The following is a 16,502-nucleotide window of genomic DNA, read 5'->3' as shown; positions in this document are numbered from 1 at the left end:
GAAAATTTGAAAATGTCAAAAACATTGAAAAATCAAAAACGAGTTTTGTTGAGACAAGAGGAAATGATAGTAAATCAGTGGACTATCACAGCATGCTAAAGAAATGAAATGTAAAATGTGATAAACGGTCTTACTAAAGATGTGACGATAGGCTCAGCTAGACTAGTAGATTTGCGATAACGATACAAACATAAAGAAAAAGCCTAGTTCTAGTGGAAAACATGATCAAAAGCATAGTACATAGTTTTGTCCTCCTTGATTGTGTGCCTGCTCAGTAATCGCTGAATGGCAAAAGCATAAAAACTGGTTAAGTTTGTGAGCTTTCACAACTTCACTAAAATGACACTGTGATTGTGTATTTCTTTTTGCAAAGATTTAAACTTGTCATATTTCTTTATTTTGTTTAAGCATTGGACATCCTCTGCGTATACGTGAGTATCGACCTAGATGTTATTGCCTAAACGTTCTGCTTTATTTTCTTTTGTGTTTCGTTTAAGCTTTGGACCTCCTCTGCGTATACGGAAGTATCGACCTGGTGGTTAAAGCCTAAACAACTTCAAGTTATTTTTAATTTCTTATTTTGTTTAAACATAGGACATTCTCCGCGTATACGGAAGTATCAACCTGATTGTTAATGTTTAAACATTCTGCGTTATTTTCGCACATATCACAGTTGATGAAAGTTTAAAGGCATTACTTAAGTCAGTGTATTGCATGATGAGGGGATATGCTGAGATCGTGGGGTCCATAAGAATTTAGTGGAAAATTAATATATCTTAACGTATCGGTAAGCATTTCGAAAGTTTTTAGATTGAGCTTAAGAGGATAATTATATCGTCAATCAACGTGAATCGTTTAGAACTTAAAATGTCTAAAAGCTTAACGGTGCTTGTGATTTGTCTCAAAAACTGATATGATTCTCTTACACAAACTCACAAAAATAGTGTTTGTATATATTTTGTTTCTGCAATTAATTTCTATTATTGCACTTATGTTTCATATTATTGAAAAAAATCCAAAAAGATTTTCGACAACTGATGTTGAAAAGCTGATATTCAAAATCTCAAAGGCTAAACAAGATGAACAATTGGTTTGGTTAAGATGATGAAAAGTTGGAAGATAATCCTCAAATGTTTAGATGATTCATTAATTTGAATCACAATATTGTGTGTTATATGTTTGAGAATTTTGAGTGAATTCTTTTAGCGTCAAAATTATTTTGTCTTACGAGAGCTTGAGATGTGTAGGTTTCGGATTCTATTGCTACAGAAAGCCAGGCGTCGATCCCAAAGCACGGAAGCTTGACGAAAGGGGGAGCCTGAAGAAAGAGACTACCAAGAGGGAGAGCAACTGAAGCTAAAGACAGATCCACAGGGATTCTGTTCGAAAAAGAGAAAGACAAAACGCTACGAGATTGACTGCGGCAATATCCAAGGGGGAGATTGTTAGTGCATTAATGTCTATCGCCTTCGTCAATCCGAGCCGTAGCGAGAAACTGAAGATAGCGAGTTTTTATAGTGGTATATATAGTCAAAAGGCAAGGTGGCAATCTTGTAATTAATGAGAAATCTCATTAAAAGCCTTGGCCTATAAATAAAGAGTTATAGTGTTAGAGTTGAGACTTTTGCTCCATTTGGTGATTTAAGAGATTCAAGTCTAGAGAGAGAAAGTCTAGAGAGAGAAAGTACTCTCCACGTGATTTTTCATTGTACACGTCATATCTTTCTATAGATTCACGATTCTAGTACGTTATTGTGTGTTCGGTCACGCACGTTCACGGATTCCGCACGTCGAACGTTCGTTACGTAATCAAACGGTGTCAAAACCGGTCCTACAAGTGGTATCAGAGCTAGGAGCTCGATTGCACTGATCAAACACATTGATTCGTACCAGATTTCAGCGATTTCAGATCCGAATTTCATCTATTTCTTCATTTTTTTCACTTTTATCACGGTTTTTACTGTTTTTCGTCAAATTGAACGTGATTTTACGGTCCGAATCGGCTAAATTTTTGATATGTTGTGCGAAAACATCTGATCTATAATCCTACCAAGTTTCTGATCCAAACTCCTAGCCGTTTAGGAGAAATCGAAGATTTTTGATCCGATTTTGCGTCAAAAATCTAGTTTCGCTCATTTGAACAACAAGGTTTCGCTCATATAAACAACGAGGTTTCGCTCAAACTGACATTTTAAGGTTTCGCTCATTGGAACTTAGTGGTTTCGCTTTTAGGACCTCTAGGGTTTCGCTCATATGGTGCAATAGGGTTTCACTTATCAGACATTAAGGGGTTTCGCTCATCCGGTCATTAACTAGTTTCGCTTTTTTGAACAAGAGAAGGTTTCGCTTTTGTGATATCATATCGAGGGGTTTGTTAGCTTTTGTCATATATTCAAAGTTTAGGCCCAATCATGTTCATTTAACGAATTAAGTGTGTCTGCCACGTCTAATAATCGGTCCTGTTATAATTTGACGATAAAACTGATTGTCGGGTCTTTAATTGATGTTGTCGGTCACTTGAATTAACAGATTGCATGTGAAATTCTTGTCGGCTCAATAATAGTTCGGTCCAAACAGATTTAATATACACTTGTCGGCGATCAATCTTATATTTGTGGCCCAAGGTTTGGATAAATGTTGAATGAATAGGGCGGCCAAATGAAATTTGATTTCACTTAATTTTTGACAACATTTAATTCATGTCGGTTTAATGGATCTAGTGGCCCAATCATAGTTTAAAACAAGTGACAGCCGACTTAGGAGTTTGGTCCAATTAAAGCATCAGTAGACAAACAACAATTAAAGAGCATTAAAGTTTGTCAGCCCAAGAAAAAGCGACCCATATATTGAACGGTGGCCCAATGAGATTTATTGTGTGAATAATGTGACATCACAACCGACCAACACATGTAATTGGTTTATAATTTGGCCCAATCATTGAAGTTCATTTAATACATTGTCGGCCACTTGATTGATTCACAAGATTAAGTCAAAGTGTTGGTTTAGTGGGGTGTTTGGCCCAACCATATTTGGACATTTGGACATTAATTCAAACGGCTCAATCAAAGTAAATTCCTTTGAGGCCCAATCAAAGTTTAAAACAATATTGTTATTTCAGTCAATTGTTTTGACTTGATAATTCAATATAAGACGGACAAATTTGCTGAATCCACTTGTTGTTGCATGTGAAATAAAAGGGAGGGCCAATCATTAAATCGAATCAATCAAGTTGTAGTGGTTATGTTCAGCCAAATAAAATTGTTTAAGTAACCGACCTTTAGACCCAATTATATTTGAGGTGTAAAAAGGGTTGTCGGCGAGATTTGAGGCCCAATCAGTTGCATTTTGTCAGCCCAATCAAAGTTGTTAACAAGATTAAAAAAAATTGAGCGGAATTCAATAACATTTAGTTGATATTTTGGCCCAATCATAAGTGTTTGTTAATATTTTAGCATGATTATAAGTGTTTGTTGATAAGTGTTTGTTGATATTTTGGCCCAATCATAAGTGTTTGTTTGATATTTGTTGTTTGATATAAGTGTGGTTAAAATGTTTGACGAAAAGGAAAATTATACACTTGAAAGTTTAAATGATTGGTTTGATGGGTTTTGGGTTAAAAGAAGAGAAGATGAGAATAAAAATATTTGAATCCTCATGATTTTGTTAAAATTTTCTATGCAGGAACATACAAGACAAAGACACAGGATATTTCAAAGATTGAAGAATCCAAGAAAGATGAAATTTCAAAAGGTGAAGCTGTGTGCTCGAAATGCGAAAAATTTGAAGCTGACAATGACAAACTCTTGAAGGATGCGGAAAATTTGACATTGGAAGTCAAGAAGTTGAGAGATGAGAAGCAAGCTGATGATAAGCAGATTCTTATTTTGAAAGAAAATTGTGAGAAGTTCAAAACTGAAAATGACAAACTGTTGGGTAATTTGAACAGTTTGACATCAGAAAACAAGGTTTTGAAAGAGAAAGAAAAAGACTTTGAAAGCAAAAAGAAATCCTCAGAAAATGAAGATTTCTGGATAAAACTTGAAAAAACAAAAGTTTGAAAGCAAATGAAACAAAATTTCAAGAACAGATAAAAGTTTTGGTCAATGAAAAGTATGTTCTTGAAAACATTAAGATTGAAAAAGAAAAATCAATCAAGTCTCATCTTGAAAGAATATCTCAGCTTGAAAATGAGACTGAGAATTCGAGCGCTAAAATTGATGAGCTTAAAAAGAAATTGAAAGGTTTTGTGACATCATCTGAGTTTTTGAATATCCCCTGTCCAAAACCGATCAATTCTGTTCTATTAAGTGACGATGTCACAAACTTTGACAATGTCAAAGTTGAAGATTGTGATGAGAAATCTGATGATGAAAATGAAAAAATTGAAAAACAAAAATTGTTTTTGAAATTAAAAGAAAAATTTCAGAAAACTGTTCTATAGTCGACTGAAAAGGGAGAATGCTCTAAGCAAAAACCTTTGAAGAAGAAACTAGAACAGAAACAAAAAGATAAAAATTTGAAAAATGTACAAAAAGAAAATAATAGCTCATCAGATCGATCATTCAATCAAAATCAAAAATTACAAAAAGTAAAAAATGATAATTCAAAAATTGTTGGCAGTATGTGGTACAGGTCGGACCACAGTGCTCAAAAGTCAAATCCAGCAATCAAGAGGAAAAAGGAGTATCACCAAGCCAAACAGTGTTTTGATTTGAGCATTTGGGCTGAAAATGGTGATTGGTACGATAATAGAGTGTGTTACCGATGCGGTTATCAAGGACAAATTGCTGTTAACTGCCAAAGTTGGAATTATGAGACGAGAAGAGGCTTTAACTGCAAAATCATAGGTCACATTGCTAGAGATTGCTCAATGAGATCAATGAGAAGATCGAGAGCTGAATCTCAGAAGCAGATGAAAAAGGCAGTCAATGTCAAGCCCAAGGAACAGAAGGTTCAAGAACCTAAAGTTCAAGAAAAGAAAGTGAAACTTTCTCAGGGGCAGAAGGACAGACTGCGAAAAAAGACGAAAAAGGCGAGAGAGTATCTAGAGAAGATTTTGTCCTCGGGTTCATCTGTTGGTAAAAATAAGAGTTCTGATGAATCACTTTCCTTGACTGCAAAGTCCAGCGAGATGTATTCATCAGATATAAATCTGAGGACAGAAGAGAGAAAGAAGAAGAAGAAAGTTACTGGCGATGAATCTGTTTCTTTGGAAACAAAGGAGCCACATGTCGGCGATAAATCTGGCTCATCAAAGTCAGACAAGCCACACTCAGGCAATGATTCTGGTGTGTCAAAACCAGAAGAGCCATTTGTTGAGGTAAAAATTGAGAATTCAGGTTTAACAATGGATGATGCAAATTTTCCACCATTGTTGAACGAGTATTCAAAAGCACCCAAGGATCGTCAGGCTTGGGTGAAACTGTTTAAATGAAAAACCTGACTTGCCGGAACTCCCAGGTTGGTAATTGGGGAGTAGGAATTGGCATCTTTATTGAGAAATTCACAGGATTGGTAACTGTGATTTTTCGTCTTACATGTAGTAAATCAGGGACATTAAGTTGTACTTGATTTTCTACAAATGGTGTTTGAGATTTAAAACTGAAATTGTAAAATCTGTCATGTGGATGAAGAAAACAATGTGATGAAGTGACCCCGAATCTACAAATGATTGGTAAACAAACTAATTTTTCCGGAAAAACCATTTTGATTAAAACAAACTTAAGTGTTTTGAGATCATAATGGGAAAATAGTTTGTTGTAAGTGTGACAACTCGAACTTTAGGCTTGCTTGATGTAACGTTTGTGCACGATATGTGATTTTATAAACCCGAATGATTAATTGATTTCATGATATATGTTATGTTATATGCATTATGTGTGTATGTATGTCGTATGTATGTGAACCGGCCACACAAAGCCCTTGGGGCCACTCCTTGTTCTCGGGTCCATTAGACAACCGAGTGGGCTCGGCCCACTCCCCATTCGCAACACAAAACCGGAACAAGGGGCTTGTTTCACCACTTTTGCAAATCACAAACACACACACACAAACCCTAGAAGCTTTGCTCTCTCTCGGCTTGCTTGGAACCCGACGGCACACACACACACACTTTGAAGCTTGTGAAACGAATCGATCCTCTACCTTCATCCGGTTAGTGATGATGTTATGTTTTTGGATTATTTGTGATATTATGTGATTGCTATCATTCTGTTAGGTGATGTAACTAAGGTGTATGCTTGTAATATTGATTGGTTGTTGATGTTGGATGCGGGTACTTATAATAGTGATGTTTGTTAATCGGATAACATGTACGGTTACGTTTTATGCTCGACTTATTGTTTGATTCGAACCGGTTAGGTGCATGGTTATAGGCTGTCATGAAATTGATTAATCAAAACGTTTCTGCATGATTCGGTTTAGGCTGTTTGATGATCCGATTGATTGTTATCTAGGCTGTTTTGTTTAAGCATATGAACATGTTTGAAGATTGCTATGAAACTGCTATTTTCGGTGTTTGATCTGTTTCCGAAACTGTTGATTATGTTTGCTGAAATCACGGAGTTTAATTGACTAGAATTATGGAAATCAGTTACACAGCCGGTTGCGACTCAGATTGCGAGTCGAAACCCCCGTCTCGACTCGAGACCACAAACAGCACCAGCCGAAACCACGGTTGCGAGTCCCGTTGCGACTCGTAACCAGACCATGATGAACCGAGATCTCCATTGCGACTCGCAACCAGCTGTTGCGACTCGTAATCTCCGGTTGCGACTCGAGATCTCCGTTGCGACTCGAGACCACCCTTTACACGCACACTGTTGGGCCTTCACTGTCACGGGCCCAATCTATTGAGCCCAACGATTTGAATTGTGGACTGTTTTGCTAATGGACTTGTATGTGTTTGCTACTTGGGCCGATTGGGAATCTGGATTGTTATATTATTGGGCTGCTTATGTTATTGGACCGGGCATTGTTGGACTTAGACAATTGGATCCTCACATGCTATGTCTTATCTGCTTACGTGCGTACATGTTTGCCATGACTACGTGATTACTACATACGTGTTATATACGAACCTGACTCGTATAACAACCATGCTAGGACGTGATTGACAAATTACTAGCTTATCTATACTCTTTGTGTATCTGCCGAGCAAACCAAGGTGAGTTCACACAGCCAAGGCATGGGATTCCCGGGTTGGGAATTGGGTTGGATTTGTTACTGTAAAATGAGTTACTCGTACTTACGCATATACCAGACTATAGACCATCGTCCTCAGGTTAGTCAGGACACGTTACGTAAAGCCTACGTAACCCAGTATACTTGCCATATGTCTCCCGGGTCGGGAAGGACACGTTACGTAAAGCCTACGTAACCCAATACCATTCACTGGCTTCCAGGTCGGAAGGCCACGCTGCGTAAAGCCTACGTAGCCCCCACGCGTACCACTGTCCTCGGGGAAGGGCACGTCACGTAAAGCCTACGTGACCCTGTACGTTTTCCTGTTCTCGGTAAAGAAGAACACATGGTCGGAAGTTAGTCTAGTAAGTACCGTTAATGAGAAGCCCTCATTAACCCGGATGAACATGGGAAGCCCCCACCTTTAGTACACACTAGTATGGGAAGCCCCCACTAGCTACACTTATGCATGTTATGAACTTACTTTCTGTGAACTCGCTCAACTAGTTTGTTGATTATTTGCTGCATGCCTTGCAGGACCTTAGGTATACTTGGGAGCTTGCACAGGGAAGGAGCAGGTCATTGTGGGCAGATGGATCGTTAATGATGTCGAACTCATAACTCGTTTTGAATTTACTTTACTATGCTTCCGCTACTTAAAACAGTATTTGGTTTTGAAACATCAATCATGTCATGGTGACTTACGTTAATTACTTTTATTATTATTAAATGCTATGTTTGATATGATTGATGGCTTGATCCTGGTCAGTCGCGCTCCCAAGCGGTGGTATTCCGCGGGTGGATTTTGGGGGTGTGACAGATTGGTATCAGAGCCATTGGTTATAGAGAACTTGGTTTTAATATGGGTAAACGTTTTTATTAAAACCGGACTATAACCAGAACAGTGCTCTCAACGATCCACAACGACGCTTCGCTCCACGTGCAAGACTCGACATCCTAGGTAATAAGGGTTATGTTATGTTTATTGCCTGTTTGCTAGAACTGCTTAGAACTTTGCTCGCATTACGCTTAGATACACATGCTTTGATTTCATGAGAACACCTATATGCCTACGCTTTTCTGTCATCGCCCTACTCGCGAACCATTCTTATGTATGCTACTTGTTACTATGAAGATCAATGGCCGCACGAATTAACATGACTCAAGCCCAGCTAGAGGCTCTCATTGCTGCGGCAGTTGCAGCCGCCCAAGCAGGTCAACCCGCTCAGCAGCAGCCTGGGTGCACCTTCAAGAACTTCATGGAATGTCGTCCTAGCTCGTTTAGTGGCACAGAGGGAGCAGTTGGACTCCTCCACTGGTTTGAAAAGCTCGAGTCGGTTTTCGAAATGTGCGAATGCCCTGAGGCTCGCAGGGTGAAGTTCGCCACTGGCACACTTGAAGGGATTGCGCTCACTTGGTGGAACGCACAAGTGCAGATCTTAGGGTTGGCAGCTGCTAACGCCACCCCATGGAACGACTTTAAGGAACTCATCAAGCGTGAGTATTGCACGCGGGAAGACATACACAAGCTGGAAGATGAGCTTTATAACTTGAAAATGGTTGGATCGGAAATCGAAGCGTATACCAAACGGTCCAATGAGCTGGCCGTTCTGTGTCCAACTATGGTGGACCCTCCATACAAGCGCATTGAGTTGTATCTCAAGGGATTGGCGCCAGAAATTCAGAGCCACGTGACGTCGGCTAATCTCGAAAACATTCAGGAAATACAGCGTCTCGCTCACCGTATCACCGATCAGGCAGTGGAACAGAATAGATTGCCCAAGCGTGTTAATGCTACTGCTAATGTCACCACCTCAGTTACTCCTGCTACATCTGGTGACAGTAAAAGAAAATGGGATGGGGATTCCAGCAAAGGTTCAGCATCTGTTCAGCCACAAGCTCAGCAGCAGAAGATCGATCACTATCAGAGTCCCAGTCAGCAATCCTCTAGTGGTCACAGACAGAGAAGATATCAGGGTAGTCAACCTAGGTGCCACAACTGCAACAGGCATCACCACGGCCCATGTAACAAGGGTCGCTGTCAAAGGTGCCTTAAGATGGGTCACGAGGCCAAAGACTGTAGGAGTCCACGGCCTGCGAATCAGAATCAGCAGCCTCAGCAACCAGCTCCACAGAACCAGCAGCAGCAACAGCAGCCACAGCGTGGAAACCGGGGGTGTTTCCAGTGTGGGGCTGAAGGTCATTTCAAACGCGATTGTCCTCAGTTAAACCAGAATCGCAACAATAACAACCAGGGCAACGGCAACAACAACGGCGGGAACAACAACAACAACGGCAATGAAGCTCGTGGTCGTGCATTCGTGCTAGGTCGAGGTGACGCAGTGAACGATCCCAACGTTGTTATGGGTAAGTTTCTCCTCGACAATATTTACGTTACTGTTTTGTTTGATTCGGGTGCGGATACAAGCTATATGTCTGTGAAAATGTGTCAACTACTAAAACGTGCACCAACACTTTTACCCACCAAACATGTAGTCGAGTTAGCTAACGGTAAAAGTCTAGAAGCCACGCACGTAGTTCAGGGCTGTAATCTTATCTTAGCTGGTCAAGCCTTCTCTATTGATCTCATTCCCATAGTTTTGGGTAGCTTCGACGTCGTGATTGGGATGGATTGGTTGTCCCAACACCAGGCAGAAATCTTATGCAGCGAAAAGGTTATTCGCATTCCTCGTTCGGGTCAGGAACCTCTAGAAGTTCAAGGCGACAAGAGTGGTGCTGTGGTTGGCATCATCTCTTTCTTGAAGGCTCAGAAGTGCTTACGAAAAGGTCACGCAGCCATTCTGGCTCTCGTTACAGACGCATCAGCAAAGGAAAAGAAATTGGAGGATATTCCAATTGTACGCGATTACCCTCAGGTGTTTCCTGAAGACTTACCTGGCTTACCGCCTCATCGTCAGGTCGAATTTCAGATCGAGCTCGCTCCAGGAGCAGCACCCATAGCTCGCGCACCATATCGTCTGGCTCCATCAGAATTGGAGGAATTGTCAAAGCAACTGCAGGAACTCTTGGAAAAGGGTTTCATACGACCAAGCTCTTCGCCTTGGGGAGCTCCAGTGCTTTTCGTGAAGAAGAAAGACGGTACGTTCAGGATGTGCATCGACTACCGTGAACTCAACAAGGTGACGGTGAAGAACCGTTATCCTCTTCCACGCATAGACGACTTATTCGACCAATTGCAAGGGTCGTGTTACTACTCGAAGATAGACTTGAGGTCTGGTTATCATCAGCTGAGAGTCCGGGATGAGGACGTCTCCAAGACAGCTTTCAGAACTCGTTACGGTCACTACGAGTTTCTCGTCATGCCATTTGGGTTAACGAACGCGCCTGCAGTATTCATGGATCTTATGAACAGGGTATGCAAACCCTATCTTGACAAGTTCGTCATTGTATTTATCGACGACATCCTGATTTACTCCAAGAGTCAGGAGGAACACGAGCAGCATCTTCGCCTCATTTTGGAACTCCTTCGGAAGGAGCAGTTGTACGCCAAGCTTTCTAAATGCGACTTCTGGCTTCGTGAAGTCCACTTCTTAGGCCATGTAGTGAACAAGGATGGGATCCATGTCGATCCATCCAAGGTAGACTCGATCAGGAACTGGCCTGCACCGCGTACGCCGACAGAAATACGACAATTCTTGGGTCTGGCAGGTTATTACAGACGGTTCATTAAGGATTTCTCGAAGATTGCGCAGCCACTCACACTACTGACACAGAAGGGTGTCACCTACCGTTGGGGCAACACGCAGGAAACTGCTTTTCAGTATCTAAAGGATAGGCTTTGCAGTGCACCTATTCTTTCATTGCCAGAGGGCACGGATGACTTCGTGGTATATTGTGACGCGTCAATACAGGGTCTGGGATGCGTATTGATGCAGCGGGATAAAGTGATTGCCTACGCCTCTCGTCAACTCAAGGTTCATGAACGGAACTACACGACGCACGATTTAGAGCTGGGAGCTGTGGTTTTCGCGCTTAAGATATGGCGACACTACCTGTACGGTACCAGGTGCACGGTTTACACCGATCACAGGAGTCTCGAGCATATCCTTAAGCAGAAAGATTTGAACATGCGTCAACGACGATGGGTCGAGTTACTTAATGACTACGAATGCGCCATCAAGTACCATCCAGGCAAAGCCAATGTTGTGGCTGATGCCCTTAGTCGAAAAGACACTTTGCCACGGCGCGTGCGAGCGCTACAGCTTACGATTCAGTCTAGCCTTCCTGCTCAGATACGAGCTGTTCAGACAGAAGCACTGAAGCCCGAAAACGTCAAGGCTGAAGCCTTACGCGGCTCACGACAACAAATGGAACAGAAGGAAGACGGCGCCTATTATGTAACGGGCCGGATTTGGGTCCCACTTTATGGCGGTTTACGCGAACTTGTTATGGATGAAGCTCACAAGTCTCGCTACTCGGTACATCCAGGGTCGGATAAAATGTACCACGACATCAGCACTACTTATTGGTGGCCTAGTATGAAGGCCCACATTGCTACGTACGTTGGAAAGTGCTTGACCTGTGCGAGAGTCAAGGTCGAATATCAGAAACCAGCTGGCCTACTTCAGCAGCCTAAGATACCTCAGTGGAAATGGGAAGAAATTTCCATGGATTTCGTTACAGGCCTACCTAGATCCCAGCGTGGGAACGATACGATATGGGTCATAGTTGATCGACTCACCAAGTCTGCACACTTCCTGCCGATTAAGGAAACGGATAAGTTCTCCACTCTCGCAGACGTATATCTTAAAGAAGTTGTCTCGAGGCACGGGGTGCCCACATCTATCATTTCGGATCGCGATGCACGATTCACGTCAGAACTTTGGCAAGCAATGCATAAATCTTTCGGCTCACGATTAGACATGAGCACAGCATACCACCCTCAGACGGATGGGCAGTCTGAGCGTACGATCCAAACTCTCGAAGACATGCTTCGGGCATGCGTTATCGATTTCGGCAACGGCTGGGAAAAGCACCTCCCTTTGGTGGAGTTTTCTTACAATAACAGTTACCATACCAGCATTCAAGCCGCTCCATTCGAGGCATTGTACGGGCGTAAATGCCGGTCACCTCTCTGTTGGGCAGAGGTGGGAGATAGTCAGATCACGGGTCCAGAGATTGTTGTGGACGCCACAGAAAAGATTGCACAAATACGACAACGCATGGCGGCAGCACGCGACCGTCAGAAAGCCTACGCGGATAAGCGTAGAAAGCCATTGGAATTTGAGGTCGGGGACCGGGTTTTATTGAAAGTCTCACCCTGGAAGGGTGTGGTTCGTTTTGGCAAACGGGGTAAACTGAATCCGCGGTACGTCGGACCATTCGAAATTATAGAAAAGATTGGCAAGGTAGCCTACAAGTTGAACCTACCAGCTGAACTCGGGGCAGTTCACAATGTCTTTCATGTATCGAACTTAAAGAAGTGCCTATCAGATGAAAATCTTATCATTCCTTTTAAGGAACTCACTATCGACGAGCGGTTACAGTTCGTCGAGGAACCAGTTGAAATCACGGACCGGGATGTGAAGGTCCTCAAACACAAGAGAATCCCTCTTGTCCGAGTTCGTTGGAACTCCACACGTGGCCCAGAGTACACCTGGGAACGCGAAGACAGGATGACAGAAAAGTACCCCCAGTTATTCGGGAACAAGGCAACCACTACTGAGGCTGAAGCTACTACTTCGGAATTTCGGGACGAAATTCCAGATCAACGGGGGGAGGATGTGACACCCCAGGAAAACCAGTGAACAGTACAGTTTACCTAGCTTCCTCAGTGAGTGCATACCAAATTTCGGGACGAAATTTCCAATTAGTTGGGGATAATGTGACAACTCGAACTTTAGGCTTGCTTGATGTAACGTTTGTGCACGATATGTGATTTTATAAACCCGAATGATTAATTGATTTCATGATATATGTTATGTTATATGCATTATGTGTGTATGTATGTCGTATGTATGTGAACCGGCCACACAAAGCCCTTGGGGCCACTCCTTGTTCTCGGGTCCATTAGACAACCGAGTGGGCTCGGCCCACTCCCCATTCGCAACACAAAACCGGAACAAGGGGCTTGTTTCACCACTTTTGCAAATCACAAACACACACACACAAACCCTAGAAGCTTTGCTCTCTCTCGGCTTGCTTGGAACCCGACGGCACACACACACACACTTTGAAGCTTGTGAAACGAATCGATCCTCTACCTTCATCCGGTTAGTGATGATGTTATGTTTTTGGATTATTTGTGATATTATGTGATTGCTATCATTCTGTTAGGTGATGTAACTAAGGTGTATGCTTGTAATATTGATTGGTTGTTGATGTTGGATGCGGGTACTTATAATAGTGATGTTTGTTAATCGGATAACATGTACGGTTACGTTTTATGCTCGACTTATTGTTTGATTCGAACCGGTTAGGTGCATGGTTATAGGCTGTCATGAAATTGATTAATCAAAACGTTTCTGCATGATTCGGTTTAGGCTGTTTGATGATCCGATTGATTGTTATCTAGGCTGTTTTGTTTAAGCATATGAACATGTTTGAAGATTGCTATGAAACTGCTATTTTCGGTGTTTGATCTGTTTCCGAAACTGTTGATTATGTTTGCTGAAATCACGGAGTTTAATTGACTAGAATTATGGAAATCAGTTACACAGCCGGTTGCGACTCAGATTGCGAGTCGAAACCCCCGTCTCGACTCGAGACCACAAACAGCACCAGCCGAAACCACGGTTGCGAGTCCCGTTGCGACTCGTAACCAGACCATGATGAACCGAGATCTCCATTGCGACTCGCAACCAGCTGTTGCGACTCGTAATCTCCGGTTGCGACTCGAGATCTCCGTTGCGACTCGAGACCACCCTTTACACGCACACTGTTGGGCCTTCACTGTCACGGGCCCAATCTATTGAGCCCAACGATTTGAATTGTGGACTGTTTTGCTAATGGACTTGTATGTGTTTGCTACTTGGGCCGATTGGGAATCTGGATTGTTATATTATTGGGCTGCTTATGTTATTGGACCGGGCATTGTTGGACTTAGACAATTGGATCCTCACATGCTATGTCTTATCTGCTTACGTGCGTACATGTTTGCCATGACTACGTGATTACTACATACGTGTTATATACGAACCTGACTCGTATAACAACCATGCTAGGACGTGATTGACAAATTACTAGCTTATCTATACTCTTTGTGTATCTGCCGAGCAAACCAAGGTGAGTTCACACAGCCAAGGCATGGGATTCCCGGGTTGGGAATTGGGTTGGATTTGTTACTGTAAAATGAGTTACTCGTACTTACGCATATACCAGACTATAGACCATCGTCCTCAGGTTAGTCAGGACACGTTACGTAAAGCCTACGTAACCCAGTATACTTGCCATATGTCTCCCGGGTCGGGAAGGACACGTTACGTAAAGCCTACGTAACCCAATACCATTCACTGGCTTCCAGGTCGGAAGGCCACGCTGCGTAAAGCCTACGTAGCCCCCACGCGTACCACTGTCCTCGGGGAAGGGCACGTCACGTAAAGCCTACGTGACCCTGTACGTTTTCCTGTTCTCGGTAAAGAAGAACACATGGTCGGAAGTTAGTCTAGTAAGTACCGTTAATGAGAAGCCCTCATTAACCCGGATGAACATGGGAAGCCCCCACCTTTAGTACACACTAGTATGGGAAGCCCCCACTAGCTACACTTATGCATGTTATGAACTTACTTTCTGTGAACTCGCTCAACTAGTTTGTTGATTATTTGCTGCATGCCTTGCAGGACCTTAGGTATACTTGGGAGCTTGCACAGGGAAGGAGCAGGTCATTGTGGGCAGATGGATCGTTAATGATGTCGAACTCATAACTCGTTTTGAATTTACTTTACTATGCTTCCGCTACTTAAAACAGTATTTGGTTTTGAAACATCAATCATGTCATGGTGACTTACGTTAATTACTTTTATTATTATTAAATGCTATGTTTGATATGATTGATGGCTTGATCCTGGTCAGTCGCGCTCCCAAGCGGTGGTATTCCGCGGGTGGATTTTGGGGGTGTGACAGATTGGTATCAGAGCCATTGGTTATAGAGAACTTGGTTTTAATATGGGTAAACGTTTTTATTAAAACCGGACTATAACCAGAACAGTGCTCTCAACGATCCACAACGACGCTTCGCTCCACGTGCAAGACTCGACATCCTAGGTAATAAGGGTTATGTTATGTTTATTGCCTGTTTGCTAGAACTGCTTAGAACTTTGCTCGCATTACGCTTAGATACACATGCTTTGATTTCATGAGAACACCTAGAACCAGGTGTCGATCCCAAAGCACGGAAGATTGACGAAAGGGGGAGCCTGAAGAAAGAGACTACCAAGAGGGAGAGCAACTGAAGCTAAAGACAGATCCACGGGGATTCTGTTCGAAAAAGAGAAAGACAAAACGCTACGACATTGACTGCGGCAATATCCAAGGGGGAGATTGTTAGTGCATTAATGTCTATCGCCTTCGTCAATCCGAGCCGTAGCGAGAAACTGAAGATAGAGAGTTTTTATAGTGTTATATATAGTCAAAAAGCAAGGTGGCAATCTTGTAATTAATGAGAAATCTCATTAAAAGCCTTGGCCTATAAATAGAGAGTTATAGTGTTAGAATTGAGACTTTTGCTCCATTTGTTGATTTAAGAGATTCAAGTCTAGAGAGAGAATGTCTAGAGGGAGAAAGTACTCTCCACGTGATTTTTCATTGTACACGTCATATTCTTCAATAAAATCACGGTTCTAGTACGTTAGTGTGTGTTTGGTCACGCACGTTCACGGATTCTGCACGTCGAATGTTCGTTACGCAATCAAACGGTGTCAAAACCGGTCCTACACTTCCTGATGTGGGATTCAGTTAAGGTGGCAGACAATTCAATGGCTTGTCTGACAGTAGTAGGGTTGCTGCCAGTAACAATATCCTGAACTAGGTCAGGAAGACCATCAACATATTTCTCAATCGCCTTATCCACAGGTGTAACCATAGCAGGACACAGTAGGCTCAATTCCTCATAGCGGTCAGTATAGGCGTGATGCTCACCGCTGTCTTGCTTCAGGTCATCAAATTCCCATTCTAAAGCCCTCAATTCATGACGGGGACAAAACTCCCTCATCATAAGAGCCCTAAGCTCAGCCCAGGTTTGTGCTAATGCAACCTCAGCACCACGGTCCCTCATAATTCCGTTCCACCATGTGAGAGCCCTCTTCTGAAATACACTGGATGCAAACTTGACTTTCCAATTTTCAGGGCACTGAACATGACGA

Source organism: Helianthus annuus, chromosome 4 (genome assembly GCF_002127325.2).
Source record: "Helianthus annuus cultivar XRQ/B chromosome 4, HanXRQr2.0-SUNRISE, whole genome shotgun sequence".
Classification (NCBI taxonomy): Eukaryota; Viridiplantae; Streptophyta; class Magnoliopsida; order Asterales; family Asteraceae; genus Helianthus; species Helianthus annuus.
Note: the sequence above shows the minus strand (reverse complement) of the source record.